Source organism: Passer domesticus, chromosome 10 (genome assembly GCF_036417665.1).
Source record: "Passer domesticus isolate bPasDom1 chromosome 10, bPasDom1.hap1, whole genome shotgun sequence".
In the NCBI taxonomy this organism is placed as follows: Eukaryota; Metazoa; Chordata; class Aves; order Passeriformes; family Passeridae; genus Passer; species Passer domesticus.
The window spans coordinates 14621881-14648758 of NC_087483.1; the positions used below are offsets into that span (position 1 = coordinate 14621881).

Below are 26878 nucleotides of genomic sequence, written 5' to 3' on the forward strand. Positions count from 1 at the left end.
CCTGCCCTGTGTTCTCGAGGGCTCCTGCCACAATGACAGGAGACTCCTCGTGAACGATGTAGATCACCAACTCCCACGGCCTGGCCACAGGGGCACCGGCCGCAGGGATGGGAGATGCCTCGGAAAGACTCCGAGTCAAAGGGTCCCGAGGTCTGGCCGCGAGGCCAGCCGCAGGACTAGCGTGTCGGAAAAGCTTCGGGTGGGCAATGAACGAGCTGGCTGTGCGGGGGATCCACACAGCACCACTCCGTCACGTCCTGTCCCGTCGCATGCACCGAGCACTCTGGCGTGGCCGTGACGCTGCCAGCACCTATGTCAGCGCGTGTCACAAAGGGCTGCTGCCACACCCTGTTCCACCGCGCCTCACGGTGACCCTGCTGCACCGTGTCAGGTGCAAAGAGGGAGAGCAGCCTATGTCAGCGCGTGTCACAAAGGGCTGCTGCCACACCCTGTTGCACCGCACTGCACGGTGACCCTGCTGCACCGTGTCAGGTGCAAAGAGGGAGAGCAGCCTATGTCAGCACGTGTCACAAAGGGCTGCTGCCACACGGTGACCCTGCTGCACCGTGTCACAAGGGGCCCTTGGTGACGCTGCCACGTGCCCCGGGGCCACCCCCTCCCCAGGCAAGGCGCCCCTGCTTGGAAGGAATCCGTTGTCCCGAGTGTCTAACGCACGCCTGGACACAGCAAGGCCGGCCAAGTGCTCAGGGAAGGCCTCTCCACGTCTGTGCCCGACCCGCACAGCCCAGCTCGGTGCTGGCCCTGGAGCAGAGCGGCTTCCAGCAAGCAAGAAGCAAACGCATCTTGCCAAGAGCTAAAACACACCAGATAGGGAAGATGGCATTAATAAAGGCCTTGGAATTCACAGCTCTCTGAGAGACATTTGGGGTTCTTGCTGGGCAGAGATGATCCGGCTCTGTCCTGTGCTCAAAGGGGGGAACACACCCTACCACAGGTGCTTGGCTTGGTCTCCGCAGGCCCAGGCAGGTGCCAAAGCTGCTCTTGACAGCCTTCTCCCTTCCCACGCCCCACTGCCAAGTGCAAGGGGCCTCAAGGACAAAAAGGAGCGCAGGGAGGCAAAAGGAGACAGCTGCACCTACATCACTGGGGGCTCCTGGGGAAGCACTTTGCTTGAGAAGCAAGCCCCTCTCTTCCAAAGGCATTTCCCAAAATGCGCACATTTCCCAAGGAACACCAACACACACTTAAGAAACCCTGGCAAGGCTAAATTCCTTCTGCTCCTTGCAGCACAGGCACTCCAGCTCGAGCTCCTCTTCCTTTGCCCAAGTCTGTTTCCACGGGTCCCTTCTGGCACGCAGCCCCGGGCCCCCTATATGCAGGAGCTGCCCGCTGCCTCCTCACGTGCCTGAACTCCTGCCTGTGCTCAGGGCAGCAAAAGCAGGCTGTTGCCAGCCAGGGAGCGGAGCCCTGTTCCCGCAGGAGGCTCTGGTAAGCCCCTTCCCCACTGTGCACGCAGCACTTCTCCTGCCTGCCCAGAACGCCCCTGGCAGAGCAGAGCACAAGCTGGCCGGCTCTGGGCTCAGCACACCCCAAACACAGGCGCAGGGAGACACAGCAGCTGTTTTGCAGCCATGCCCCAGAGAGATGGGAAGGATCCCCTGGCCCTGGTCTCACTTGGTTGGGTTTCTGACTGGCTCTGAGGCAGGGGCAGCGCTTCCTCGCTTGTGGGGAGAGCAGAGGCGCCGGAACCGCACGCAGCGTGCAGGCACTGCCTGACAGCGCTGCGGCCACTGGGACGCTCGCGCCTCTGAGCCTCTGCCACTCCGCTGCTACAGCAGGACAGGGAACTTTGCAGCCTGAGCTGCCCTTGTTCCTCTCTGTCCGTGCAGAGAATGCAGCGCGGAAGAGAAGGGCAGCAGGGCCCCACGTTTCCCCAGGCTCAGGTTTTGCGCCGCTTCAGCTCCACGGAGACGCGGGTAACGTGCAAAGCCAAACAGTTTATTCAGGTAAAACGAAGGGAAGGGGTGAGCTGGCAGGTAAAAAGGGGGATGGGCAGGGCCTGAGGGCTGCAGGGAGGGAGATGCCAACAGGGAGAGAGCTGGCAGGAGCTCCTGGAGCTTTCCACAGGCTCAGCTGTGAGCAGTTAGAGCTGTGCCTGGAGCTCCAGCTGGTTCCTTCTGCTGTGCAGGTGCACCCATCTCCAATGGGAGCTGGAAATGGCCAAAGGACTCCGGTCTATCTGATCCAGCAGAGAAAGTCGCTCAGATCTTCTTCCCAATGCAACCTGGATCAGTGTGCTCCTGCAGGATGGGCTCTGATCTTCCCTGACGGCTTCAGGAACTGGAAGGGAGAGGACCAGAGTCACGGCCAGAGGCCAGATTGAGGGAATGCAAGGAAAGCTTCCTGCCAGGGCCATCCCAGCCAGCTGTTGCCATGGCCAGGAGGGAGCGGCAGCCACGGGCTTGGGCCGGAGGGTGCTGGCCACAGATCCCCCACGTGTCCCTGAAAGCTCTCCGGGCTCTGCCCCCGCCGCCCCTCCTCCGCACAGGGAGCAGAGCCCTCGGCAGCCCGGGCACGGACTGTAGCTGCGGGGCCGGCATGTGCAGCTGCCCCCGGCGGTCCCCGCTGGCCCGCGGCTGCCCTCACTCACCCTCAGCGAGGACCTGGAGCTCCTCCTTCTGCCCCGTCATGAGCTCCGGCCACCCCTGGCAACACAGAGGCACAGGTGGCGGCCCCGGGCGGCACAGCTGCCCGACACGGGCACTGCCAGCCCCGGGGCCGCACGCCCTCCTTCCCGGGCAGGGCTCGGGCCGGGCCGCTGCCGCACGCTGCCGCCCCGGGGAGGGCGCGGCTCCGGCTGCCGGGGCAGCAGCCGGGCCGGGAGGCGGGGAGGGACGCCGGGCTCGTGGCTCACCGATGATGCTGAAGGCCGCCTCTCGCAGGGGCCTCTGCGGGCTCTGCAGGCGCGGCAGGGAGCAGCGCAGGTGCTCGGCCGCTGGGCTCAGGTCCTGCAACAGCTGCGGGGAGCGCTGGGAGGGAAGGCCCGGCGCGGGCTCTGCCCCTCGGCCGGGCGCTGCCCGAGCCCGGCAGGGGCCGAGCCGGCCCGCATGGCCCAGGGCAGGGAGCGGCGTGCGGGGCGCAGGCTGGCGGCCCCGGGTGCGGCGCTGGGCAGGGGCACAGCTGCCAGCCCCCCACGCTGAGCACCGGGGCCAGGGGGCTTCTCCAGCCTGCGGCTGGGGCTGCCGGGCTGTCCTTACCAGGCTCTGGGCGAACTTCATCCGCAGCTCCTCCAGGTCCGTCCTCCTCGGGCAGCGTGCCGCACAAAGCAGGGCTTCGCGAGAGTCCTGGAGAGCAGCAGAGAGCCGCAGGTGGCACCGGAGCCCAGGGCACAGGACCCGTGTCCCTGTGCCAAGGCCAGGGGGAGGCTGCAGCCCGCCAGGGCAGGAGGCGGCCGAGCCCCCTCCCAGGGATGCGGCAGCATCCCACAAAACCTCACCTTGGCCACGTGCCAAGCGCAGGAATAGAGGGAGCAGGCTCTGGCTCAGGATTCTTGTCAGAGGCTCTTCCCCCTCTTCCACTCCCAGCTCCATCACCTGGCTGAAGAGCTGAACGGAGAGCAGCTGCAGCTGGCTGTTGTCCTGCAAGGAAAGGAAGAATCCTAAGCACCAACTACTACAGCCCATTGGGGCAAAGGCCCAAACCTGCAGTGAGCAAAGAGTTTCCAGGCAGCGTCCAGTGCCCTGGGCTGGGGGCACAGAGCCTTACGTTGCCAAAGCGTGTCAGCGGGGGCTCAGCCAGCTTCAGGGCGGTGATGCTGGGTATCTTGAGGTGTTTGTCCTGCAGCACGTGCGTGAGCACGGAGAGGCTCGTCCAGAGCATCTCCGCATTGGGATCACGCAGCTGCTCCAGCAGGTGTTGATAGAGGCCGCGTATTCCTCCGCCCTGCGTGCAAGACGAGGCTGTGCTGTGAAGCCGTGAACGGCTGCAGCACCAGCAGCTGCTCGGGGCACTGGGGCAGCTGAAGCGGGAGGCAGGAGAGCTGGGAGCAGCTGCCTCTGCTGGCAGAGGCCAGCCGAGGACAAAGGTGTGTGTTCCCCTGCCCCACGCTGCCAGCGCGGCTTCAGCCACTGCCCCCTTCTCACCAGCGAGGGCTCCTTGCTGAGCAGCATGAGGCCTCTGAGCTGCAGGCGCAGCCTGTCCCTGCACTGGCTCGGCAGGTGCCTGGATAGGAGCCAGAGGGCCCTGGGACCGTGTCGGCTCAAGTCCAGACAGTCCAGGAGCTGAAAGGCACAGGGCAGTGACGGGGGAGCCGGCCGGCAGGAGCCCGGAGCCGCACAGGGCCGGGCCCCTGCAGCAGCGGCAGCGGGCGCGGGCAGCGTCCCAGGCGGCTGCGGCTAGCAGGGGCCCAAGAGCTGGGAGGCAGCTCAGGCAGGCAGCGCTGGCCGTCAGGCTCACCTCCACAAAGAAGGCCAGGGCAGGCAGATCCCGGCGTGGCTGCTTGCGGATGAGCAGGCTGAGCAGGTGCGAGGCCATGTGGGGACACAGGGGGCTCAAGCCACGGCGCATCTCCCTGGCAGGGGAAAAAGGCACCAAGGCCCTGAGCCAGCAGGCAAACCTCTCCCAGGAGTGACTGACAGAGGTCTGATCTTTCCCCAGCACTCTGCAAGGGGACACGGGCCCCTTGGGAGGCGGCTGCTCCTGGGCATCCTCCTCTGCCAGGCTTGTGCAGTCTGCTCGGCCGTGCCTCGGTGGCAAGGCCCTCTCGCTTACGGCCGCGGGGACTGTGTGGGGCACTCCGGGCACGGGGCACAAATGCTGGCGGTGGCGGAGGGGAGAAGGGGGTCTCACCTGGCCAGCAGGCCCGCTGCCTCGTGCTGGGTGTTGGCACAGAGCAGGGCGTCCCAGACCTGTGTGTGCTCCAGAGCCACCAGCTTCTTGTCGAAGCCCAGTCGGGAGAGCAGAGCCTTCATGGTCTGCGCTGCAAACCTGTGTGCCGAGCAAGGGCCAGGTCACGCTGGGAGCACTGGCCCTGGCCACAGGGGGCATGGGAAGGACAGGGCGACTGGGACCTGTTGGGGTCGCTGGGAAGGCCGTGTTCCTCCCGGCACACTCTCCAGAAGCTCTGGGTCTCAACGTCCTCTGGCATCTGCTCTGTGGTAGAGAAAATTTCCAAGAGCAGATCCACGAGCAGCTGGGGAGAATAAATGAGCATCCCGTAGTGCCACTCGGACGTGGGGACAATCCTCCGCAGCACCAGAGTTGCCTGCAAGAGACAAAGCACCCCGAGGCAGCGCTCAGTGCCGAGGTGCCCATGAGGCAGGGCCCGAGGGGAGACGCAGGGCGGGCACCCGGCCTGCTGCCCCTGAGCCTGCCCTGAGCCCAGCTTTCAGCCCAGGCCGGGAGCTGCAGCGTGGGGAGAGCATGGAGAGCTGCTGGAGAGGGTGACCTGGAGGGCGAGCAAAGGCCAGCTCCAGAAACTCACAGCCAGGGCAAAGGCGGCCTCATTCCCGCTGCAGAAGATCCTGCCGTGCGGTGGCTGCTGCTCTAGCACGGAGAGCAGCGCCGGAAGGACCTCCTCCATGGCCACTTCTGAGGTGGCCATGGCCCTCCACATCAGTGTGGCAGCTCTGTGGGACCAGAGCTGTGTGTCAGCACCCTGCCCCGTGCAGCTGCCTGGGGCCGGCTGACAGAGCCCCGGTGCCCTGAGGTGCCGGGAGGGAGCATGCCAGCAGGCATGGGAAACAGAGGGGCCCGAGGGGCCCTACGGGCCGATGAGCACCGAGCTCTCGAGGCAGTGGTGCCCCGTACCTGTCACACAGTGGGGCACAGTGCAGGAGGCTCATGACCACGTGAGCAGGATGTTCTTCTGTCAGGCTCACGATGGCCACTTGCAGCCCGGCGTCCACAGAGTCGCAGGACGCCAGTCTCTCCAGGATGGCCCTGACCGTGGCTAGCACCTGGAGGGAACGGCATGGGGGAGACTTGGTGTGCTGTCCAAGGCAGCAACTTGCCCAGCTTCGCCCAGGAAGTGCTCGCCTTCCCACCCCACTGTGATGGCCCCAGAGGCTGAGCAGGACCAGCGGACATGGCCTGAAGGGCCACATGATCCTGGGAGGCCTTCAGCCCCGGCCCCAGGCTGCTTGCCTGCTGCGGAGAAGAAACACCCTTCTGGCAAAACTCCAGACTGGGTGCAGGACTCACAGTCAGGGCAGTCACGGCCTCAGTCTCCGGGATGGCCTGATTGTGGGTGTGTGAGGTGGCCATCCCCTCCGTCAGGGCCAGGTCAGCCTCAGCCCGGCCCTCGGCCGCTGCCCGCTCACAGGTTGCAGCGAGCTCAGCGGGCGCAGTGCTGGCAGCAGGCTCTGCCCGCAGCTCGCTGGGCATGGAGTCAGGCTGGGCCGTGCCTCCGGTCACGGTGGCGCTGGTCTTCCTGCGCCGGAGACGCAGGAACCTCCGCAGTGCCTGCAGCAGAAGGAAGGGCAGGAAGAGAGGGACGTTCCATAGTCTGCTGCAAGGACGGGGCTGGGCCGAGCAGGGCCAGCAGGCCCGGCCCAGGTGGGGATGGCCGCAGGTACCTGCGCCGCTCTACGGAAGCGGCCGCGGGTGGGCTCCTGCTCTTGAGACCGGTCCTTGGCTGCATCTGGCAAAGAGGGACAGCAGCCAGAGCTGAGGGGCCGCGGGAGAGGCCGGAGAACACAGGCCAGCCCTGCGCTCCCCAGGCAGGGACAGCCCCCTGCATGCCTGGGAGATGGGGCACGGCTGCCATCGGGGGGGCAGTCCCTGCCCCTGTCCCATCCTGTCCGTGGGCATGTCCATAGGGATGGGATGGGATGGGATGGGATGGGATGGGATGGGATGGGATGGGATGGGATGGGATGGGATGGGATGGGATGGGATGGGATGGGGCGGGATGGGATGGGATGGGATGGGATGGGATGGGATGGGATGGGATGGGGCGGGATGGGGCGGGATGGGGCGTAGGCTGGCTGCAGGCACCGGCCCCGCGGCCCAGCTGCACCACTCACCGTCCTGCAGCGGCTGCAACTGCTCCGGCTCTGCAGGCTGCTGCACTGGGGCAGCTGCAGGGCTGTTCTTTTTCTTGCCCCGAAGCCTCCTGAACAGGCTGAGCACTTTGCTCGCCATCCCGCTGCCCGACCTCGAGGGACAGATGCCTCGGCAAAGGTCCGAGTCAGCGGTGCCGCAGTTGTGCCTTGCAGGCACCTGCGACAGGGAGGCCTCAGGAGGATGACAGGACAGCAAGTCCTGCCCTGTGTTCTCGAGGGCTCCTGCCACAATGACAGGAGACTCCTCGTGAACGATGTAGATCACCAACTCCCACGGCCTGGCCACAGGGGCACCGGCCGCAGGGATGGGAGATGCCTCGGAAAGACTCCGAGTCAAAGGGTCCCGAGGTCTGGCCGCGAGGCCAGCCGCAGGACTAGCGTGTCGGAAAAGCTTCGGGTGGGCAATGAACGAGCTGGCTGTGCGGGGGATCCACACAGCACCACTCCGTCACGTCCTGTCCCGTCGCATGCACCGAGCACTCTGGCGTGGCCGTGACGCTGCCAGCACCTATGTCAGCGCGTGTCACAAAGGGCTGCTGCCACACCCTGTTCCACCGCGCCTCACGGTGACCCTGCTGCACCGTGTCAGGTGCAAAGAGGGAGAGCAGCCTATGTCAGCGCGTGTCACAAAGGGCTGCTGCCACACCCTGTTGCACCGCACTGCACGGTGACCCTGCTGCACCGTGTCAGGTGCAAAGAGGGAGAGCAGCCTATGTCAGCACGTGTCACAAAGGGCTGCTGCCACACGGTGACCCTGCTGCACCGTGTCACAAGGGGCCCTTGGTGACGCTGCCACGTGCCCCGGGGCCACCCCCTCCCCAGGCAAGGCGCCCCTGCTTGGAAGGAATCCGTTGTCCCGAGTGTCTAACGCACGCCTGGACACAGCAAGGCCGGCCAAGTGCTCAGGGAAGGCCTCTCCACGTCTGTGCCCGACCCGCACAGCCCAGCTCGGTGCTGGCCCTGGAGCAGAGCGGCTTCCAGCAAGCAAGAAGCAAACGCATCTTGCCAAGAGCTAAAACACACCAGATAGGGAAGATGGCATTAATAAAGGCCTTGGAATTCACAGCTCTCTGAGAGACATTTGGGGTTCTTGCTGGGCAGAGATGATCCGGCTCTGTCCTGTGCTCAAAGGGGGGAACACACCCTACCACAGGTGCTTGGCTTGGTCTCCGCAGGCCCAGGCAGGTGCCAAAGCTGCTCTTGACAGCCTTCTCCCTTCCCACGCCCCACTGCCAAGTGCAAGGGGCCTCAAGGACAAAAAGGAGCGCAGGGAGGCAAAAGGAGACAGCTGCACCTACATCACTGGGGGCTCCTGGGGAAGCACTTTGCTTGAGAAGCAAGCCCCTCTCTTCCAAAGGCATTTCCCAAAATGCGCACATTTCCCAAGGAACACCAACACACACTTAAGAAACCCTGGCAAGGCTAAATTCCTTCTGCTCCTTGCAGCACAGGCACTCCAGCTCGAGCTCCTCTTCCTTTGCCCAAGTCTGTTTCCACGGGTCCCTTCTGGCACGCAGCCCCGGGCCCCCTATATGCAGGAGCTGCCCGCTGCCTCCTCACGTGCCTGAACTCCTGCCTGTGCTCAGGGCAGCAAAAGCAGGCTGTTGCCAGCCAGGGAGCGGAGCCCTGTTCCCGCAGGAGGCTCTGGTAAGCCCCTTCCCCACTGTGCACGCAGCACTTCTCCTGCCTGCCCAGAACGCCCCTGGCAGAGCAGAGCACAAGCTGGCCGGCTCTGGGCTCAGCACACCCCAAACACAGGCGCAGGGAGACACAGCAGCTGTTTTGCAGCCATGCCCCAGAGAGATGGGAAGGATCCCCTGGCCCTGGTCTCACTTGGTTGGGTTTCTGACTGGCTCTGAGGCAGGGGCAGCGCTTCCTCGCTTGTGGGGAGAGCAGAGGCGCCGGAACCGCACGCAGCGTGCAGGCACTGCCTGACAGCGCTGCGGCCACTGGGACGCTCGCGCCTCTGAGCCTCTGCCACTCCGCTGCTACAGCAGGACAGGGAACTTTGCAGCCTGAGCTGCCCTTGTTCCTCTCTGTCCGTGCAGAGAATGCAGCGCGGAAGAGAAGGGCAGCAGGGCCCCACGTTTCCCCAGGCTCAGGTTTTGCGCCGCTTCAGCTCCACGGAGACGCGGGTAACGTGCAAAGCCAAACAGTTTATTCAGGTAAAACGAAGGGAAGGGGTGAGCTGGCAGGTAAAAAGGGGGATGGGCAGGGCCTGAGGGCTGCAGGGAGGGAGATGCCAACAGGGAGAGAGCTGGCAGGAGCTCCTGGAGCTTTCCACAGGCTCAGCTGTGAGCAGTTAGAGCTGTGCCTGGAGCTCCAGCTGGTTCCTTCTGCTGTGCAGGTGCACCCATCTCCAATGGGAGCTGGAAATGGCCAAAGGACTCCGGTCTATCTGATCCAGCAGAGAAAGTCGCTCAGATCTTCTTCCCAATGCAACCTGGATCAGTGTGCTCCTGCAGGATGGGCTCTGATCTTCCCTGACGGCTTCAGGAACTGGAAGGGAGAGGACCAGAGTCACGGCCAGAGGCCAGATTGAGGGAATGCAAGGAAAGCTTCCTGCCAGGGCCATCCCAGCCAGCTGTTGCCATGGCCAGGAGGGAGCGGCAGCCACGGGCTTGGGCCGGAGGGTGCTGGCCACAGATCCCCCACGTGTCCCTGAAAGCTCTCCGGGCTCTGCCCCCGCCGCCCCTCCTCCGCACAGGGAGCAGAGCCCTCGGCAGCCCGGGCACGGACTGTAGCTGCGGGGCCGGCATGTGCAGCTGCCCCCGGCGGTCCCCGCTGGCCCGCGGCTGCCCTCACTCACCCTCAGCGAGGACCTGGAGCTCCTCCTTCTGCCCCGTCATGAGCTCCGGCCACCCCTGGCAACACAGAGGCACAGGTGGCGGCCCCGGGCGGCACAGCTGCCCGACACGGGCACTGCCAGCCCCGGGGCCGCACGCCCTCCTTCCCGGGCAGGGCTCGGGCCGGGCCGCTGCCGCACGCTGCCGCCCCGGGGAGGGCGCGGCTCCGGCTGCCGGGGCAGCAGCCGGGCCGGGAGGCGGGGAGGGACGCCGGGCTCGTGGCTCACCGATGATGCTGAAGGCCGCCTCTCGCAGGGGCCTCTGCGGGCTCTGCAGGCGCGGCAGGGAGCAGCGCAGGTGCTCGGCCGCTGGGCTCAGGTCCTGCAACAGCTGCGGGGAGCGCTGGGAGGGAAGGCCCGGCGCGGGCTCTGCCCCTCGGCCGGGCGCTGCCCGAGCCCGGCAGGGGCCGAGCCGGCCCGCATGGCCCAGGGCAGGGAGCGGCGTGCGGGGCGCAGGCTGGCGGCCCCGGGTGCGGCGCTGGGCAGGGGCACAGCTGCCAGCCCCCCACGCTGAGCACCGGGGCCAGGGGGCTTCTCCAGCCTGCGGCTGGGGCTGCCGGGCTGTCCTTACCAGGCTCTGGGCGAACTTCATCCGCAGCTCCTCCAGGTCCGTCCTCCTCGGGCAGCGTGCCGCACAAAGCAGGGCTTCGCGAGAGTCCTGGAGAGCAGCAGAGAGCCGCAGGTGGCACCGGAGCCCAGGGCACAGGACCCGTGTCCCTGTGCCAAGGCCAGGGGGAGGCTGCAGCCCGCCAGGGCAGGAGGCGGCCGAGCCCCCTCCCAGGGATGCGGCAGCATCCCACAAAACCTCACCTTGGCCACGTGCCAAGCGCAGGAATAGAGGGAGCAGGCTCTGGCTCAGGATTCTTGTCAGAGGCTCTTCCCCCTCTTCCACTCCCAGCTCCATCACCTGGCTGAAGAGCTGAACGGAGAGCAGCTGCAGCTGGCTGTTGTCCTGCAAGGAAAGGAAGAATCCTAAGCACCAACTACTACAGCCCATTGGGGCAAAGGCCCAAACCTGCAGTGAGCAAAGAGTTTCCAGGCAGCGTCCAGTGCCCTGGGCTGGGGGCACAGAGCCTTACGTTGCCAAAGCGTGTCAGCGGGGGCTCAGCCAGCTTCAGGGCGGTGATGCTGGGTATCTTGAGGTGTTTGTCCTGCAGCACGTGCGTGAGCACGGAGAGGCTCGTCCAGAGCATCTCCGCATTGGGATCACGCAGCTGCTCCAGCAGGTGTTGATAGAGGCCGCGTATTCCTCCGCCCTGCGTGCAAGACGAGGCTGTGCTGTGAAGCCGTGAACGGCTGCAGCACCAGCAGCTGCTCGGGGCACTGGGGCAGCTGAAGCGGGAGGCAGGAGAGCTGGGAGCAGCTGCCTCTGCTGGCAGAGGCCAGCCGAGGCCAAAGGTGTGTGTTCCCCTGCCCCACGCTGCCAGCGCGGCTTCAGCCACTGCCCCCTTCTCACCAGCGAGGGCTCCTTGCTGAGCAGCATGAGGCCTCTGAGCTGCAGGCGCAGCCTGTCCCTGCACTGGCTCGGCAGGTGCCTGGATAGGAGCCAGAGGGCCCTGGGACCGTGTCGGCTCAAGTCCAGACAGTCCAGGAGCTGAAAGGCACAGGGCAGTGACGGGGGAGCCGGCCGGCAGGAGCCCGGAGCCGCACAGGGCCGGGCCCCTGCAGCAGCGGCAGCGGGCGCGGGCAGCGTCCCAGGCGGCTGCGGCTAGCAGGGGCCCAAGAGCTGGGAGGCAGCTCAGGCAGGCAGCGCTGGCCGTCAGGCTCACCTCCACAAAGAAGGCCAGGGCAGGCAGATCCCGGCGTGGCTGCTTGCGGATGAGCAGGCTGAGCAGGTGCGAGGCCATGTGGGGACACAGGGGGCTCAAGCCACGGCGCATCTCCCTGGCAGGGGAAAAAGGCACCAAGGCCCTGAGCCAGCAGGCAAACCTCTCCCAGGAGTGACTGACAGAGGTCTGATCTTTCCCCAGCACTCTGCAAGGGGACACGGGCCCCTTGGGAGGCGGCTGCTCCTGGGCATCCTCCTCTGCCAGGCTTGTGCAGTCTGCTCGGCCGTGCCTCGGTGGCAAGGCCCTCTCGCTTACGGCCGCGGGGACTGTGTGGGGCACTCCGGGCACGGGGCACAAATGCTGGCGGTGGCGGAGGGGAGAAGGGGGTCTCACCTGGCCAGCAGGCCCGCTGCCTCGTGCTGGGTGTTGGCACAGAGCAGGGCGTCCCAGACCTGTGTGTGCTCCAGAGCCACCAGCTTCTTGTCGAAGCCCAGTCGGGAGAGCAGAGCCTTCATGGTCTGCGCTGCAAACCTGTGTGCCGAGCAAGGGCCAGGTCACGCTGGGAGCACTGGCCCTGGCCACAGGGGGCATGGGAAGGACAGGGCGACTGGGACCTGTTGGGGTCGCTGGGAAGGCCGTGTTCCTCCCGGCACACTCTCCAGAAGCTCTGGGTCTCAACGTCCTCTGGCATCTGCTCTGTGGTAGAGAAAATTTCCAAGAGCAGATCCACGAGCAGCTGGGGAGAATAAATGAGCATCCCGTAGTGCCACTCGGACGTGGGGACAATCCTCCGCAGCACCAGAGTTGCCTGCAAGAGACAAAGCACCCCGAGGCAGCGCTCAGTGCCGAGGTGCCCATGAGGCAGGGCCCGAGGGGAGACGCAGGGCGGGCACCCGGCCTGCTGCCCCTGAGCCTGCCCTGAGCCCAGCTTTCAGCCCAGGCCGGGAGCTGCAGCGTGGGGAGAGCATGGAGAGCTGCTGGAGAGGGTGACCTGGAGGGCGAGCAAAGGCCAGCTCCAGAAACTCACAGCCAGGGCAAAGGCGGCCTCATTCCCGCTGCAGAAGATCCTGCCGTGCGGTGGCTGCTGCTCTAGCACGGAGAGCAGCGCCGGAAGGACCTCCTCCATGGCCACTTCTGAGGTGGCCATGGCCCTCCACATCAGTGTGGCAGCTCTGTGGGACCAGAGCTGTGTGTCAGCACCCTGCCCCGTGCAGCTGCCTGGGGCCGGCTGACAGAGCCCCGGTGCCCTGAGGTGCCGGGAGGGAGCATGCCAGCAGGCATGGGAAACAGAGGGGCCCGAGGGGCCCTACGGGCCGATGAGCACCGAGCTCTCGAGGCAGTGGTGCCCCGTACCTGTCACACAGTGGGGCACAGTGCAGGAGGCTCATGACCACGTGAGCAGGATGTTCTTCTGTCAGGCTCACGATGGCCACTTGCAGCCCGGCGTCCACAGAGTCGCAGGACGCCAGTCTCTCCAGGATGGCCCTGACCGTGGCTAGCACCTGGAGGGAACGGCATGGGGGAGACTTGGTGTGCTGTCCAAGGCAGCAACTTGCCCAGCTTCGCCCAGGAAGTGCTCGCCTTCCCACCCCACTGTGATGGCCCCAGAGGCTGAGCAGGACCAGCGGACATGGCCTGAAGGGCCACATGATCCTGGGAGGCCTTCAGCCCCGGCCCCAGGCTGCTTGCCTGCTGCGGAGAAGAAACACCCTTCTGGCAAAACTCCAGACTGGGTGCAGGACTCACAGTCAGGGCAGTCACGGCCTCAGTCTCCGGGATGGCCTGATTGTGGGTGTGTGAGGTGGCCATCCCCTCCGTCAGGGCCAGGTCAGCCTCAGCCCGGCCCTCGGCCGCTGCCCGCTCACAGGTTGCAGCGAGCTCAGCGGGCGCAGTGCTGGCAGCAGGCTCTGCCCGCAGCTCGCTGGGCATGGAGTCAGGCTGGGCCGTGCCTCCGGTCACGGTGGCGCTGGTCTTCCTGCGCCGGAGACGCAGGAACCTCCGCAGTGCCTGCAGCAGAAGGAAGGGCAGGAAGAGAGGGACGTTCCATAGTCTGCTGCAAGGACGGGGCTGGGCCGAGCAGGGCCAGCAGGCCCGGCCCAGGTGGGGATGGCCGCAGGTACCTGCGCCGCTCTACGGAAGCGGCCGCGGGTGGGCTCCTGCTCTTGAGACCGGTCCTTGGCTGCATCTGGCAAAGAGGGACAGCAGCCAGAGCTGAGGGGCCGCGGGAGAGGCCGGAGAACACAGGCCAGCCCTGCGCTCCCCAGGCAGGGACAGCCCCCTGCATGCCTGGGAGATGGGGCACGGCTGCCATCGGGGGGGCAGTCCCTGCCCCTGTCCCATCCTGTCCGTGGGCATGTCCATAGGGATGGGATGGGATGGGATGGGATGGGATGGGATGGGATGGGATGGGATGGGATGGGATGGGATGGGATGGGATGGGATGGGATGGGATGGGGCGGGATGGGATGGGATGGGATGGGATGGGATGGGATGGGATGGGATGGGATGGGGCGGGATGGGGCGGGATGGGGCGTAGGCTGGCTGCAGGCACCGGCCCCGCGGCCCAGCTGCACCACTCACCGTCCTGCAGCGGCTGCAACTGCTCCGGCTCTGCAGGCTGCTGCACTGGGGCAGCTGCAGGGCTGTTCTTTTTCTTGCCCCGAAGCCTCCTGAACAGGCTGAGCACTTTGCTCGCCATCCCGCTGCCCGACCTCGAGGGACAGATGCCTCGGCAAAGGTCCGAGTCAGCGGTGCCGCAGTTGTGCCTTGCAGGCACCTGCGACAGGGAGGCCTCAGGAGGATGACAGGACAGCAAGTCCTGCCCTGTGTTCTCGAGGGCTCCTGCCACAATGACAGGAGACTCCTCGTGAACGATGTAGATCACCAACTCCCACGGCCTGGCCACAGGGGCACCGGCCGCAGGGATGGGAGATGCCTCGGAAAGACTCCGAGTCAAAGGGTCCCGAGGTCTGGCCGCGAGGCCAGCCGCAGGACTAGCGTGTCGGAAAAGCTTCGGGTGGGCAATGAACGAGCTGGCTGTGCGGGGGATCCACACAGCACCACTCCGTCACGTCCTGTCCCGTCGCATGCACCGAGCACTCTGGCGTGGCCGTGACGCTGCCAGCACCTATGTCAGCGCGTGTCACAAAGGGCTGCTGCCACACCCTGTTCCACCGCGCCTCACGGTGACCCTGCTGCACCGTGTCAGGTGCAAAGAGGGAGAGCAGCCTATGTCAGCGCGTGTCACAAAGGGCTGCTGCCACACCCTGTTGCACCGCACTGCACGGTGACCCTGCTGCACCGTGTCAGGTGCAAAGAGGGAGAGCAGCCTATGTCAGCACGTGTCACAAAGGGCTGCTGCCACACGGTGACCCTGCTGCACCGTGTCACAAGGGGCCCTTGGTGACGCTGCCACGTGCCCCGGGGCCACCCCCTCCCCAGGCAAGGCGCCCCTGCTTGGAAGGAATCCGTTGTCCCGAGTGTCTAACGCACGCCTGGACACAGCAAGGCCGGCCAAGTGCTCAGGGAAGGCCTCTCCACGTCTGTGCCCGACCCGCACAGCCCAGCTCGGTGCTGGCCCTGGAGCAGAGCGGCTTCCAGCAAGCAAGAAGCAAACGCATCTTGCCAAGAGCTAAAACACACCAGATAGGGAAGATGGCATTAATAAAGGCCTTGGAATTCACAGCTCTCTGAGAGACATTTGGGGTTCTTGCTGGGCAGAGATGATCCGGCTCTGTCCTGTGCTCAAAGGGGGGAACACACCCTACCACAGGTGCTTGGCTTGGTCTCCGCAGGCCCAGGCAGGTGCCAAAGCTGCTCTTGACAGCCTTCTCCCTTCCCACGCCCCACTGCCAAGTGCAAGGGGCCTCAAGGACAAAAAGGAGCGCAGGGAGGCAAAAGGAGACAGCTGCACCTACATCACTGGGGGCTCCTGGGGAAGCACTTTGCTTGAGAAGCAAGCCCCTCTCTTCCAAAGGCATTTCCCAAAATGCGCACATTTCCCAAGGAACACCAACACACACTTAAGAAACCCTGGCAAGGCTAAATTCCTTCTGCTCCTTGCAGCACAGGCACTCCAGCTCGAGCTCCTCTTCCTTTGCCCAAGTCTGTTTCCACGGGTCCCTTCTGGCACGCAGCCCCGGGCCCCCTATATGCAGGAGCTGCCCGCTGCCTCCTCACGTGCCTGAACTCCTGCCTGTGCTCAGGGCAGCAAAAGCAGGCTGTTGCCAGCCAGGGAGCGGAGCCCTGTTCCCGCAGGAGGCTCTGGTAAGCCCCTTCCCCACTGTGCACGCAGCACTTCTCCTGCCTGCCCAGAACGCCCCTGGCAGAGCAGAGCACAAGCTGGCCGGCTCTGGGCTCAGCACACCCCAAACACAGGCGCAGGGAGACACAGCAGCTGTTTTGCAGCCATGCCCCAGAGAGATGGGAAGGATCCCCTGGCCCTGGTCTCACTTGGTTGGGTTTCTGACTGGCTCTGAGGCAGGGGCAGCGCTTCCTCGCTTGTGGGGAGAGCAGAGGCGCCGGAACCGCACGCAGCGTGCAGGCACTGCCTGACAGCGCTGCGGCCACTGGGACGCTCGCGCCTCTGAGCCTCTGCCACTCCGCTGCTACAGCAGGACAGGGAACTTTGCAGCCTGAGCTGCCCTTGTTCCTCTCTGTCCGTGCAGAGAATGCAGCGCGGAAGAGAAGGGCAGCAGGGCCCCACGTGTCCCCAGGCTCAGGTTTTGCGCCGCTTCAGCTCCACGGAGACGCGGGTAACGTGCAAAGCCAAACAGTTTATTCAGGTAAAACGAAGGGAAGGGGTGAGCTGGCAGGTAAAAAGGGGGATGGGCAGGGCCTGAGGGCTGCAGGGAGGGAGATGCCAACAGGGAGAGAGCTGGCAGGAGCTCCTGGAGCTTTCCACAGGCTCAGCTGTGAGCAGTTAGAGCTGTGCCTGGAGCTCCAGCTGGTTCCTTCTGCTGTGCAGGTGCACCCATCTCCAATGGGAGCTGGAAATGGCCGAAGGACTCCGGTCTATCTGATCCAGCAGAGAAAGTCGCTCAGATCTTCTTCCCAATGCAACCTGGATCAGTGTGCTCCTGCAGGATGGGCTCTGATCTTCCCTGACGGCTTCAGGAACTGGAAGGGAGAGGACCAGAGTCACGGCCAGAGGCCAGATTGAGGGAATGCAAGGAAAGCTTCCTGCCAGGGCCATCCCAGCCAGCTGTTGCCATGGCCAGGAGGGAGCGGCAGCCACGGGCTTGGGCCGGAGGGTGCTGGCCACAGATCCCCCACGTGTCCCTGAAAGCTCTCCGGGCTCTGCCCCCGCCGCCCCTCCTCCGCACAGGGAGCAGAGCCCTCGGCAGCCCGGGCACGGACTGTAGCTGCGGGGCCGGCATGTGCAGCTGCCCCCGGCGGTCCCCGCTGGCCCGCGGCTGCCCTCACTCACCCTCAGCGAGGACCTGGAGCTCCTCCTTCTGCCCCGTCATGAGCTCCGGCCACCCCTGGCAACACAGAGGCACAGGTGGCGGCCCCGGGCGGCACAGCTGCCCGACACGGGCACTGCCAGCCCCGGGGCCGCACGCCCTCCTTCCCGGGCAGGGCTCGGGCCGGGCCGCTGCCGCACGCTGCCGCCCCGGGGAGGGCTCGGCTCCGGCTGCCGGGGCAGCAGCCGGGCCGGGAGGCGGGGAGGGACGCCGGGCTCGTGGCTCACCGATGATGCTGAAGGCCGCCTCTCGCAGGGGCCTCTGCGGGCTCTGCAGGCGCGGCAGGGAGCAGCGCAGGTGCTCGGCCGCTGGGCTCAGGTCCTGCAACAGCTGCGGGGAGCGCTGGGAGGGAAGGCCCGGCGCGGGCTCTGCCCCTCGGCCGGGCGCTGCCCGAGCCCGGCAGGGGCCGAGCCGGCCCGCATGGCCCAGGGCAGGGAGCGGCGTGCGGGGCGCAGGCTGGCGGCCCCGGGTGCGGCGCTGGGCAGGGGCACAGCTGCCAGACCCCCACGCTGAGCACCGGGGCCAGGGGGCTTCTCCAGCCTGCGGCTGGGGCTGCCGGGCTGTCCTTACCAGGCTCTGGGCGAACTTCATCCGCAGCTCCTCCAGGTCCGTCCTCCTCGGGCAGCGTGCCGCACAAAGCAGGGCTTCGCGAGAGTCCTGGAGAGCAGCAGAGAGCCGCAGGTGGCACCGGAGCCCAGGGCACAGGACCCGTGTCCCTGTGCCAAGGCCAGGGGGAGGCTGCAGCCCGCCAGGGCAGGAGGCGGCCGAGCCCCCTCCCAGGGATGCGGCAGCATCCCACAAAACCTCACCTTGGCCACGTGCCAAGCGCAGGAATAGAGGGAGCAGGCTCTGGCTCAGGATTCTTGTCAGAGGCTCTTCCCCCTCTTCCACTCCCAGCTCCATCACCTGGCTGAAGAGCTGAACGGAGAGCAGCTGCAGCTGGCTGTTGTCCTGCAAGGAAAGGAAGAATCCTAAGCACCAACTACTACAGCCCATTGGGGCAAAGGCCCAAACCTGCAGTGAGCAAAGAGTTTCCAGGCAGCGTCCAGTGCCCTGGGCTGGGGGCACAGAGCCTTACGTTGCCAAAGCGTGTCAGCGGGGGCTCAGCCAGCTTCAGGGCGGTGATGCTGGGTATCTTGAGGTGTTTGTCCTGCAGCACGTGCGTGAGCACGGAGAGGCTCGTCCAGAGCATCTCCGCATTGGGATCACGCAGCTGCTCCAGCAGGTGTTGATAGAGGCCGCGTATTCCTCCGCCCTGCGTGCAAGACGAGGCTGTGCTGTGAAGCCGTGAACGGCTGCAGCACCAGCAGCTGCTGGTGGCACTGGGGCAGCTGAAGCGGGAGGCAGGAGAGCTGGGAGCAGCTGCCTCTGCTGGCAGAGGCCAGCCGAGGCCAAAGGTGTGTGTTCCCCTGCCCCACGCTGCCAGCGCGGCTTCAGCCACTGCCCCCTTCTCACCAGCGAGGGCTCCTTGCTGAGCAGCATGAGGCCTCTGAGCTGCAGGCGCAGCCTGTCCCTGCACTGGCTCGGCAGGTGCCTGGATAGGAGCCAGAGGGCCCTGGGACCGTGTCGGCTCAAGTCCAGACAGTCCAGGAGCTGAAAGGCACAGGGCAGTGACGGGGGAGCCGGCCGGCAGGAGCCCGGAGCCGCACAGGGCCGGGCCCCTGCAGCAGCGGCAGCGGGCGCGGGCAGCGTCCCAGGCGGCTGCGGCTAGCAGAGGCCCGAGAGCTGGGAGGCAGCTCAGGCAGGCAGCGCTGGCCGTCAGGCTCACCTCCACAAAGAAGGCCAGGGCAGGCAGATCCCGGCGTGGCTGCTTGCGGATGAGCAGGCTGAGCAGGTGCGAGGCCATGTGGGGACACAGGGGGCTCAAGCCACGGCGCATCTCCCTGGCAGGGGAAAAAGGCACCAAGGCCCTGAGCCAGCAGGCAAACCTCTCCCAGGAGTGACTGACAGAGGTCTGATCTTTCCCCAGCACTCTGCAAGGGGACACGGGCCCCTTGGGAGGCGGCTGCTCCTGGGCATCCTCCTCTGCCAGGCTTGTGCAGTCTGCTCGGCCGTGCCTCGGTGGCAAGGCCCTCTCGCTTACGGCCGCGGGGACTGTGTGGGGCACTCCGGGCACGGGGCACAAATGCTGGCGGTGGCGGAGGGGAGAAGGGAGTCTCACCTGGCCAGCAGGCCCGCTGCCTCGTGCTGGGTGTTGGCACAGAGCAGGGCGTCCCAGACCTGTGTGTGCTCCAGAGCCACCAGCTTCTTGTCGAAGCCCAGTCGGGAGAGCAGAGCCTTCATGGTCTGCGCTGCAAACCTGTGTGCCGAGCAAGGGCCAGGTCACGCTGGGAGCACTGGCCCTGGCCACAGGGGGCATGGGAAGGACAGGGCGACTGGGACCTGTTGGGGTCGCTGGGAAGGCCGTGTTCCTCCCGGCACACTCTCCAGAAGCTCTGGGTCTCAACGTCCTCTGGCATCTGCTCTGTGGTAGAGAAAATTTCCAAGAGCAGATCCACGAGCAGCTGGGGAGAATAAATGAGCATCCCGTAGTGCCACTCGGACGTGGGGACAATCCTCCGCAGCACCAGAGTTGCCTGCAAGAGACAAAGCACCCCGAGGCAGCGCTCAGTGCCGAGGTGCCCATGAGGCAGGGCCCGAGGGGAGACGCAGGGCGGGCACCCGGCCTGCTGCCCCTGAGCCTGCCCTGAGCCCAGCTTTCAGCCCAGGCCGGGAGCTGCAGCGTGGGGAGAGCATGGAGAGCTGCTGGAGAGGGTGACCTGGAGGGCGAGCAAAGGCCAGCTCCAGAAACTCACAGCCAGGGCAAAGGCGGCCTCATTCCCGCTGCAGAAGATCCTGCCGTGCGGTGGCTGCTGCTCTAGCACGGAGAGCAGCGCCGGAAGGACCTCCTCCATGGCCACTTCTGAGGTGGCCATGGCCCTCCACATCAGTGTGGCAGCTCTGTGGGACCAGAGCTGTGTGTCAGCACCCTGCCCCGTGCAGCTGCCTGGGGCCGGCTGACAGAGCCCCGGTGCCCTGAGGTGCCGGGAGGGAGCATGCCAGCAGGCATGGGAAACAGAGGGGCCCGAGGGGCCCTACGGGCCGATGAGCACCGAGCTCTCGAGGCAGTGGTGCCCCGTACCTGTCACACAGTGGGGCACAGTGCAGGAGGCTCATGACCACGTGAGCAGGATGTTCTTCTGTCAGGCTCACGATGGCCACTTGCAGCCCGGCGTCCACAGAGTCGCAGGACGCCAGTCTCTCCAGGATGGCCCTGACCGTGGCTAGCACCTGGAGGGAACGGCATGGGGGAGACTTGGTGTGCTGTCCAAGGCAGCAACTTGCCCAGCTTCGCCCAGGAAGTGCTCGCCTTCCCACCCCACTGTGATGGCCCCAGAGGCTGAGCAGGACCAGCGGACATGGCCTGAAGGGCCACATGATCCTGGGAGGCCTTCAGCCCCGGCCCCAGGCTGCTTGCCTGCTGCGGAGAAGAAACACCCTTCTGGCAAAACTCCAGACTGGGTGCAGGACTCACAGTCAGGGCAGTCACGGCCTCAGTCTCCGGGATGGCCTGATTGTGGGTGTGTGAGGTGGCCATCCCCTCCGTCAGGGCCAGGTCAGCCTCAGCCCGGCCCTCGGCCGCTGCCCGCTCACAGGTTGCAGCGAGCTCAGCGGGCGCAGTGCTGGCAGCAGGCTCTGCCCGCAGCTCGCTGGGCATGGAGTCAGGCTGGGCCGTGCCTCCGGTCACGGTGGCGCTGGTCTTCCTGCGCCGGAGACGCAGGAACCTCCGCAGTGCCTGCAGCAGAAGGAAGGGCAGGAAGAGAGGGACGTTCCATAGTCTGCTGCAAGGACGGGGCTGGGCCGAGCAGGGCCAGCAGGCCCGGCCCAGGTGGGGATGGCCGCAGGTACCTGCGCCGCTCTACGGAAGCGGCCGCGGGTGGGCTTCTGCTCTTGAGACCGGTCCTTGGCTGCATCTGGCAAAGAGGGACAGCAGCCAGAGCTGAGGGGCCGCGGGAGAGGCCGGAGAACACAGGCCAGCCCTGCGCTCCCCAGGCAGGGACAGCCCCCTGCGTGCCCGGGAGATGGGGCACGGCTGCCATCGGGGGGGACAGTCCCTGCCCCTGTCCCATCCTGTCCGTGGGCATGTCCATAGGGATGGGATGGGATGGGATGGGGCGGGATGGGATGGGATGGGATGGGATGGGATGGGATGGGATGGGGCGGGATGGGATGGGATGGGATGGGATGGGATGGGATGGGATGGGATGGGATGGGGTGGGATGGGGCGTAGGCTGGCTGCAGGCACCGGCCCCGCGGCCCAGCTGCACCACTCACCGTCCTGCAGCGGCTGCAACTGCTCCGGCTCTGCAGGCTGCTGCACTGGGGCAGCTGCAGGGCTGTTCTTTTTCTTGCCCCGAAGCCTCCTGAACAGGCTGAGCACTTTGCTCGCCATCCCGCTGCCCGACCTCGAGGGACAGATGCCTCGGCAAAGGTCCGAGTCAGCGGTGCCGCAGTTGTGCCTTGCAGGCACCTGCGACAGGGAGGCCTCAGGAGGATGACAGGACAGCAAGTCCTGCCCTGTGTTCTCGAGGGCTCCTGCCACAATGACAGGAGACTCCTCGTGAACGATGTAGATCACCAACTCCCACGGCCTGGCCACAGGGGCACCGGCCACAGGGATGGGAGATGCCTCGGAAGGACTCCGAGTCAAAGGGTCCCGAGGTCTGGCCGTGAGGCCAGCCGCAGGACTAGCGTGTCGGAAAAGCTTCGGGTGGGCAATGAACGAGCTGGCTGTGCGGGGGATCCACACAGCACCACTCCGTCACGTCCTGTCCCGTCGCATGCACCGAGCACTCTGGCGTGGCCGTGACGCTGCCAGCACCTATGTCAGCGCGTGTCACAAAGGGCTGCTGCCACACCCTGTTCCACCGCGCCTCACGGTGACCCTGCTGCACCGTGTCAGGTGCAAAGAGGGAGAGCAGCCTATGTCAGCGCGTGTCACAAAGGGCTGCTGCCACACCCTGTTGCACCGCACTGCACGGTGACCCTGCTGCACCGTGTCAGGTGCAAAGAGGGAGAGCAGCCTATGTCAGCACGTGTCACAAAGGGCTGCTGCCACACGGTGACCCTGCTGCACCGTGTCACAAGGGGCCCTTGGTGACGCTGCCACGTGCCCCGGGGCCACCCCCTCCCCAGGCAAGGCGCCCCTGCTTGGAAGGAATCCGTTGTCCCGAGTGTCTAACGCACGCCTGGACACAGCAAGGCCGGCCAAGTGCTCAGGGAAGGCCTCTCCACGTCTGTGCCCGACCCGCACAGCCCAGCTCGGTGCTGGCCCTGGAGCAGAGCGGCTTCCAGCAAGCAAGAAGCAAACGCATCTTGCCAAGAGCTAAAACACACCAGATAGGGAAGATGGCATTAATAAAGGCCTTGGAATTCACAGCTCTCTGAGAGACATTTGGGGTTCTTGCTGGGCAGAGATGATCCGGCTCTGTCCTGTGCTCAAAGGGGGGAACACACCCTACCACAGGTGCTTGGCTTGGTCTCCGCAGGCCCAGGCAGGTGCCAAAGCTGCTCTTGACAGCCTTCTCCCTTCCCACGCCCCACTGCCAAGTGCAAGGGGCCTCAAGGACAAAAAGGAGCGCAGGGAGGCAAAAGGAGACAGCTGCACCTACATCACTGGGGGCTCCTGGGGAAGCACTTTGCTTGAGAAGCAAGCCCCTCTCTTCCAAAGGCATTTCCCAAAATGCGCACATTTCCCAAGGAACACCAACACACACTTAAGAAACCCTGGCAAGGCTAAATTCCTTCTGCTCCTTGCAGCACAGGCACTCCAGCTCGAGCTCCTCTTCCTTTGCCCAAGTCTGTTTCCACGGGTCCCTTCTGGCACGCAGCCCCGGGCCCCCTATATGCAGGAGCTGCCCGCTGCCTCCTCACGTGCCTGAACTCCTGCCTGTGCTCAGGGCAGCAAAAGCAGGCTGTTGCCAGCCAGGGAGCGGAGCCCTGTTCCCGCAGGAGGCTCTGGTAAGCCCCTTCCCCACTGTGCACGCAGCACTTCTCCTGCCTGCCCAGAACGCCCCTGGCAGAGCAGAGCACAAGCTGGCCGGCTCTGGGCTCAGCACACCCCAAACACAGGCGCAGGGAGACACAGCAGCTGTTTTGCAGCCATGCCCCAGAGAGATGGGAAGGATCCCCTGGCCCTGGTCTCACTTGGTTGGGTTTCTGACTGGCTCTGAGGCAGGGGCAGCGCTTCCTCGCTTGTGGGGAGAGCAGAGGCGCCGGAACCGCACGCAGCGTGCAGGCACTGCCTGACAGCGCTGTGGCCACTGGGACGCTCGCGCCTCTGAGCCTCTGCCACTCCGCTGCTACAGCAGGACAGGGAACTTTGCAGCCTGAGCTGCCCTTGTTCCTCTCTGTCCGTGCAGAGAATGCAGCGCGGAAGAGAAGGGCAGCAGGGCCCCACGTTTCCCCAGGCTCAGGTTTTGCGCCGCTTCAGCTCCACGGAGACGCGGGTAACGTGCAAAGCCAAACAGTTTATTCAGGTAAAACGAAGGGAAGGGGTGAGCTGGCAGGTAAAAAGGGGGATGGGCAGGGCCTGAGGGCTGCAGGGAGGGAGATGCCAACAGGGAGAGAGCTGGCAGGAGCTCCTGGAGCTTTCCACAGGCTCAGCTGTGAGCAGTTAGAGCTGTGCCTGGAGCTCCAGCTGGTTCCTTCTGCTGTGCAGGTGCACCCATCTCCAATGGGAGCTGGAAATGGCCGAAGGACTCCGGTCTATCTGATCCAGCAGAGAAAGTCGCTCAGATCTTCTTCCCAATGCAACCTGGATCAGTGTGCTCCTGCAGGATGGGCTCTGATCTTCCCTGACGGCTTCAGGAACTGGAAGGGAGAGGACCAGAGTCACGGCCAGAGGCCAGATTGAGGGAATGCAAGGAAAGCTTCCTGCCAGGGCCATCCCAGCCAGCTGTTGCCATGGCCAGGAGGGAGCGGCAGCCACGGGCTTGGGCCGGAGGGTGCTGGCCACAGATCCCCCACGTGTCCCTGAAAGCTCTCCGGGCTCTGCCCCCGCCGCCCCTCCTCCGCACAGGGAGCAGAGCCCTCGGCAGCCCGGGCACGGACTGTAGCTGCGGGGCCGGCATGTGCAGCTGCCCCCGGCGGTCCCCGCTGGCCCGCGGCTGCCCTCACTCACCCTCAGCGAGGACCTGGAGCTCCTCCTTCTGCCCCGTCATGAGCTCCGGCCACCCCTGGCAACACAGAGGCACAGGTGGCGGCCCCGGGCGGCACAGCTGCCCGACACGGGCACTGCCAGCCCCGGGGCCGCACGCCCTCCTCCCCGGGCAGGGCTCGGGCCGGGCCGCTGCCGCACGCTGCCGCCCCGGGGAGGGCGCGGCTCCGGCTGCCGGGGCAGCAGCCGGGCCGGGAGGCGGGGAGGGACGCCGGGCTCGTGGCTCACCGATGATGCTGAAGGCCGCCTCTCGCAGGGGCCTCTGCGGGCTCTGCAGGCGCGGCAGGGAGCAGCGCAGGTGCTCGGCCGCTGGGCTCAGGTCCTGCAACAGCTGCGGGGAGCGCTGGGAGGGAAGGCCCGGCGCGGGCTCTGCCCCTCGGCCGGGCGCTGCCCGAGCCCGGCAGGGGCCGAGCCGGCCCGCATGGCCCAGGGCAGGGAGCGGCGTGCGGGGCGCAGGCTGGCGGCCCCGGGTGCGGCGCTGGGCAGGGGCACTGCTGCCAGGCCCCCACGCTGAGCACCGGGGCCAGGGGGCTTCTCCAGCCTGCGGCTGGGGCTGCCGGGCTGTCCTTACCAGGCTCTGGGCGAACTTCATCCGCAGCTCCTCCAGGTCCGTCCTCCTCGGGCAGCGTGCCGCACAAAGCAGGGCTTCGCGAGAGTCCTGGAGAGCAGCAGAGAGCCGCAGGTGGCACCGGAGCCCAGGGCACAGGACCCGTGTCCCTGTGCCAAGGCCAGGGGGAGGCTGCAGCCCGCCAGGGCAGGAGGCGGCCGAGCCCCCTCCCAGGGATGCGGCAGCATCCCACAAAACCTCACCTTGGCCACGTGCCAAGCGCAGGAATAGAGGGAGCAGGCTCTGGCTCAGGATTCTTGTCAGAGGCTCTTCCCCCTCTTCCACTCCCAGCTCCATCACCTGGCTGAAGAGCTGAACGGAGAGCAGCTGCAGCTGGCTGTTGTCCTGCAAGGAAAGGAAGAATCCTAAGCACCAACTACTACAGCCCATTGGGGCAAAGGCCCAAACCTGCAGTGAGCAAAGAGTTTCCAGGCAGCGTCCAGTGCCCTGGGCTGGGGGCACAGAGCCTTACGTTGCCAAAGCGTGTCAGCGGGGGCTCAGCCAGCTTCAGGGCGGTGATGCTGGGTATCTTGAGGTGTTTGTCCTGCAGCACGTGCGTGAGCACGGAGAGGCTCGTCCAGAGCATCTCCGCATTGGGATCACGCAGCTGCTCCAGCAGGTGTTGATAGAGGCCGCGTATTCCTCCGCCCTGCGTGCAAGACGAGGCTGTGCTGTGAAGCCGTGAACGGCTGCAGCACCAGCAGCTGCTGGTGGCACTGGGGCAGCTGAAGCGGGAGGCAGGAGAGCTGGGAGCAGCTGCCTCTGCTGGCAGAGGCCAGCCGAGGCCAAAGGTGTGTGTTCCCCTGCCCCACGCTGCCAGCGCGGCTTCAGCCACTGCCCCCTTCTCACCAGCGAGGGCTCCTTGCTGAGCAGCATGAGGCCTCTGAGCTGCAGGCGCAGCCTGTCCCTGCACTGGCTCGGCAGGTGCCTGGATAGGAGCCAGAGGGCCCTGGGACCGTGTCGGCTCAAGTCCAGACAGTCCAGGAGCTGAAAGGCACAGGGCAGTGACGGGGGAGCCGGCCGGCAGGAGCCCGGAGCCGCACAGGGCCGGGCCCCTGCAGCAGCGGCAGCGGGCGCGGGCAGCGTCCCAGGCGGCTGCGGCTAGCAGAGGCCCGAGAGCTGGGAGGCAGCTCAGGCAGGCAGCGCTGGCCGTCAGGCTCACCTCCACAAAGAAGGCCAGGGCAGGCAGATCCCGGCGTGGCTGCTTGCGGATGAGCAGGCTGAGCAGGTGCGAGGCCATGTGGGGACACAGGGGGCTCAAGCCACGGCGCATCTCCCTGGCAGGGGAAAAAGGCACCAAGGCCCTGAGCCAGCAGGCAAACCTCTCCCAGGAGTGACTGACAGAGGTCTGATCATTCCCCAGCACTCTGCAAGGGGACACGGGCCCCTTGGGAGGCGGCTGCTCCTGGGCATCCTCCTCTGCCAGGCTTGTGCAGTCTGCTCGGCCGTGCCTCGGTGGCAAGGCCCTCTCGCTTACGGCCGCGGGGACTGTGTGGGGCACTCCGGGCACGGGGCACAAATGCTGGCGGTGGCGGAGGGGAGAAGGGAGTCTCACCTGGCCAGCAGGCCCGCTGCCTCGTGCTGGGTGTTGGCACAGAGCAGGGCGTCCCAGACCTGTGTGTGCTCCAGAGCCACCAGCTTCTTGTCGAAGCCCAGTCGGGAGAGCAGAGCCTTCATGGTCTGCGCTGCAAACCTGTGTGCCGAGCAAGGGCCAGGTCACGCTGGGAGCACTGGCCCTGGCCACAGGGGGCATGGGAAGGACAGGGCGACTGGGACCTGTTGGGGTCGCTGGGAAGGCCGTGTTCCTCCCGGCACACTCTCCAGAAGCTCTGGGTCTCAACGTCCTCTGGCATCTGCTCTGTGGTAGAGAAAATTTCCAAGAGCAGATCCACGAGCAGCTGGGGAGAATAAATGAGCATCCCGTAGTGCCACTCGGACGTGGGGACAATCCTCCGCAGCACCAGAGTTG

At 65.9% G+C, this 26878-nt stretch overlaps 4 long non-coding RNA genes across 4 annotated transcripts; all 4 read right to left on the reverse strand.

The window, feature by feature from the left end:
* Positions 1–2195: 2195 nt before the first annotated feature.
* On the reverse strand, positions 2196–3016 carry LOC135308594 (uncharacterized). The gene is made up of 3 exons (XR_010368979.1): positions 2876–3016; positions 2612–2666; positions 2196–2301 (listed from the first exon to the last, which is right to left on the reverse strand). It is a non-coding gene; the product is annotated as an uncharacterized LOC135308594 (long non-coding RNA).
* A 6402-nt stretch (positions 3017–9418) lies between these two features.
* LOC135308593 (uncharacterized) lies at positions 9419–10239 on the reverse strand. Its single transcript, XR_010368978.1, has 3 exons — positions 10099–10239; positions 9835–9889; positions 9419–9524 (listed from the first exon to the last, which is right to left on the reverse strand). It is a non-coding gene; the product is annotated as an uncharacterized LOC135308593 (long non-coding RNA).
* Positions 10240–16400: 6161 nt separating this feature from the next.
* LOC135309423 (uncharacterized) lies at positions 16401–17435 on the reverse strand. The gene is made up of 3 exons (XR_010369697.1): positions 17332–17435; positions 17068–17122; positions 16401–16757 (listed from the first exon to the last, which is right to left on the reverse strand). It is a non-coding gene; the product is annotated as an uncharacterized LOC135309423 (long non-coding RNA).
* Positions 17436–23529: 6094 nt separating this feature from the next.
* LOC135309424 (uncharacterized) lies at positions 23530–24634 on the reverse strand. The gene is made up of 3 exons (XR_010369698.1): positions 24531–24634; positions 24267–24321; positions 23530–23956 (listed from the first exon to the last, which is right to left on the reverse strand). It is a non-coding gene; the product is annotated as an uncharacterized LOC135309424 (long non-coding RNA).
* Positions 24635–26878: the final 2244 nt, after the last annotated feature.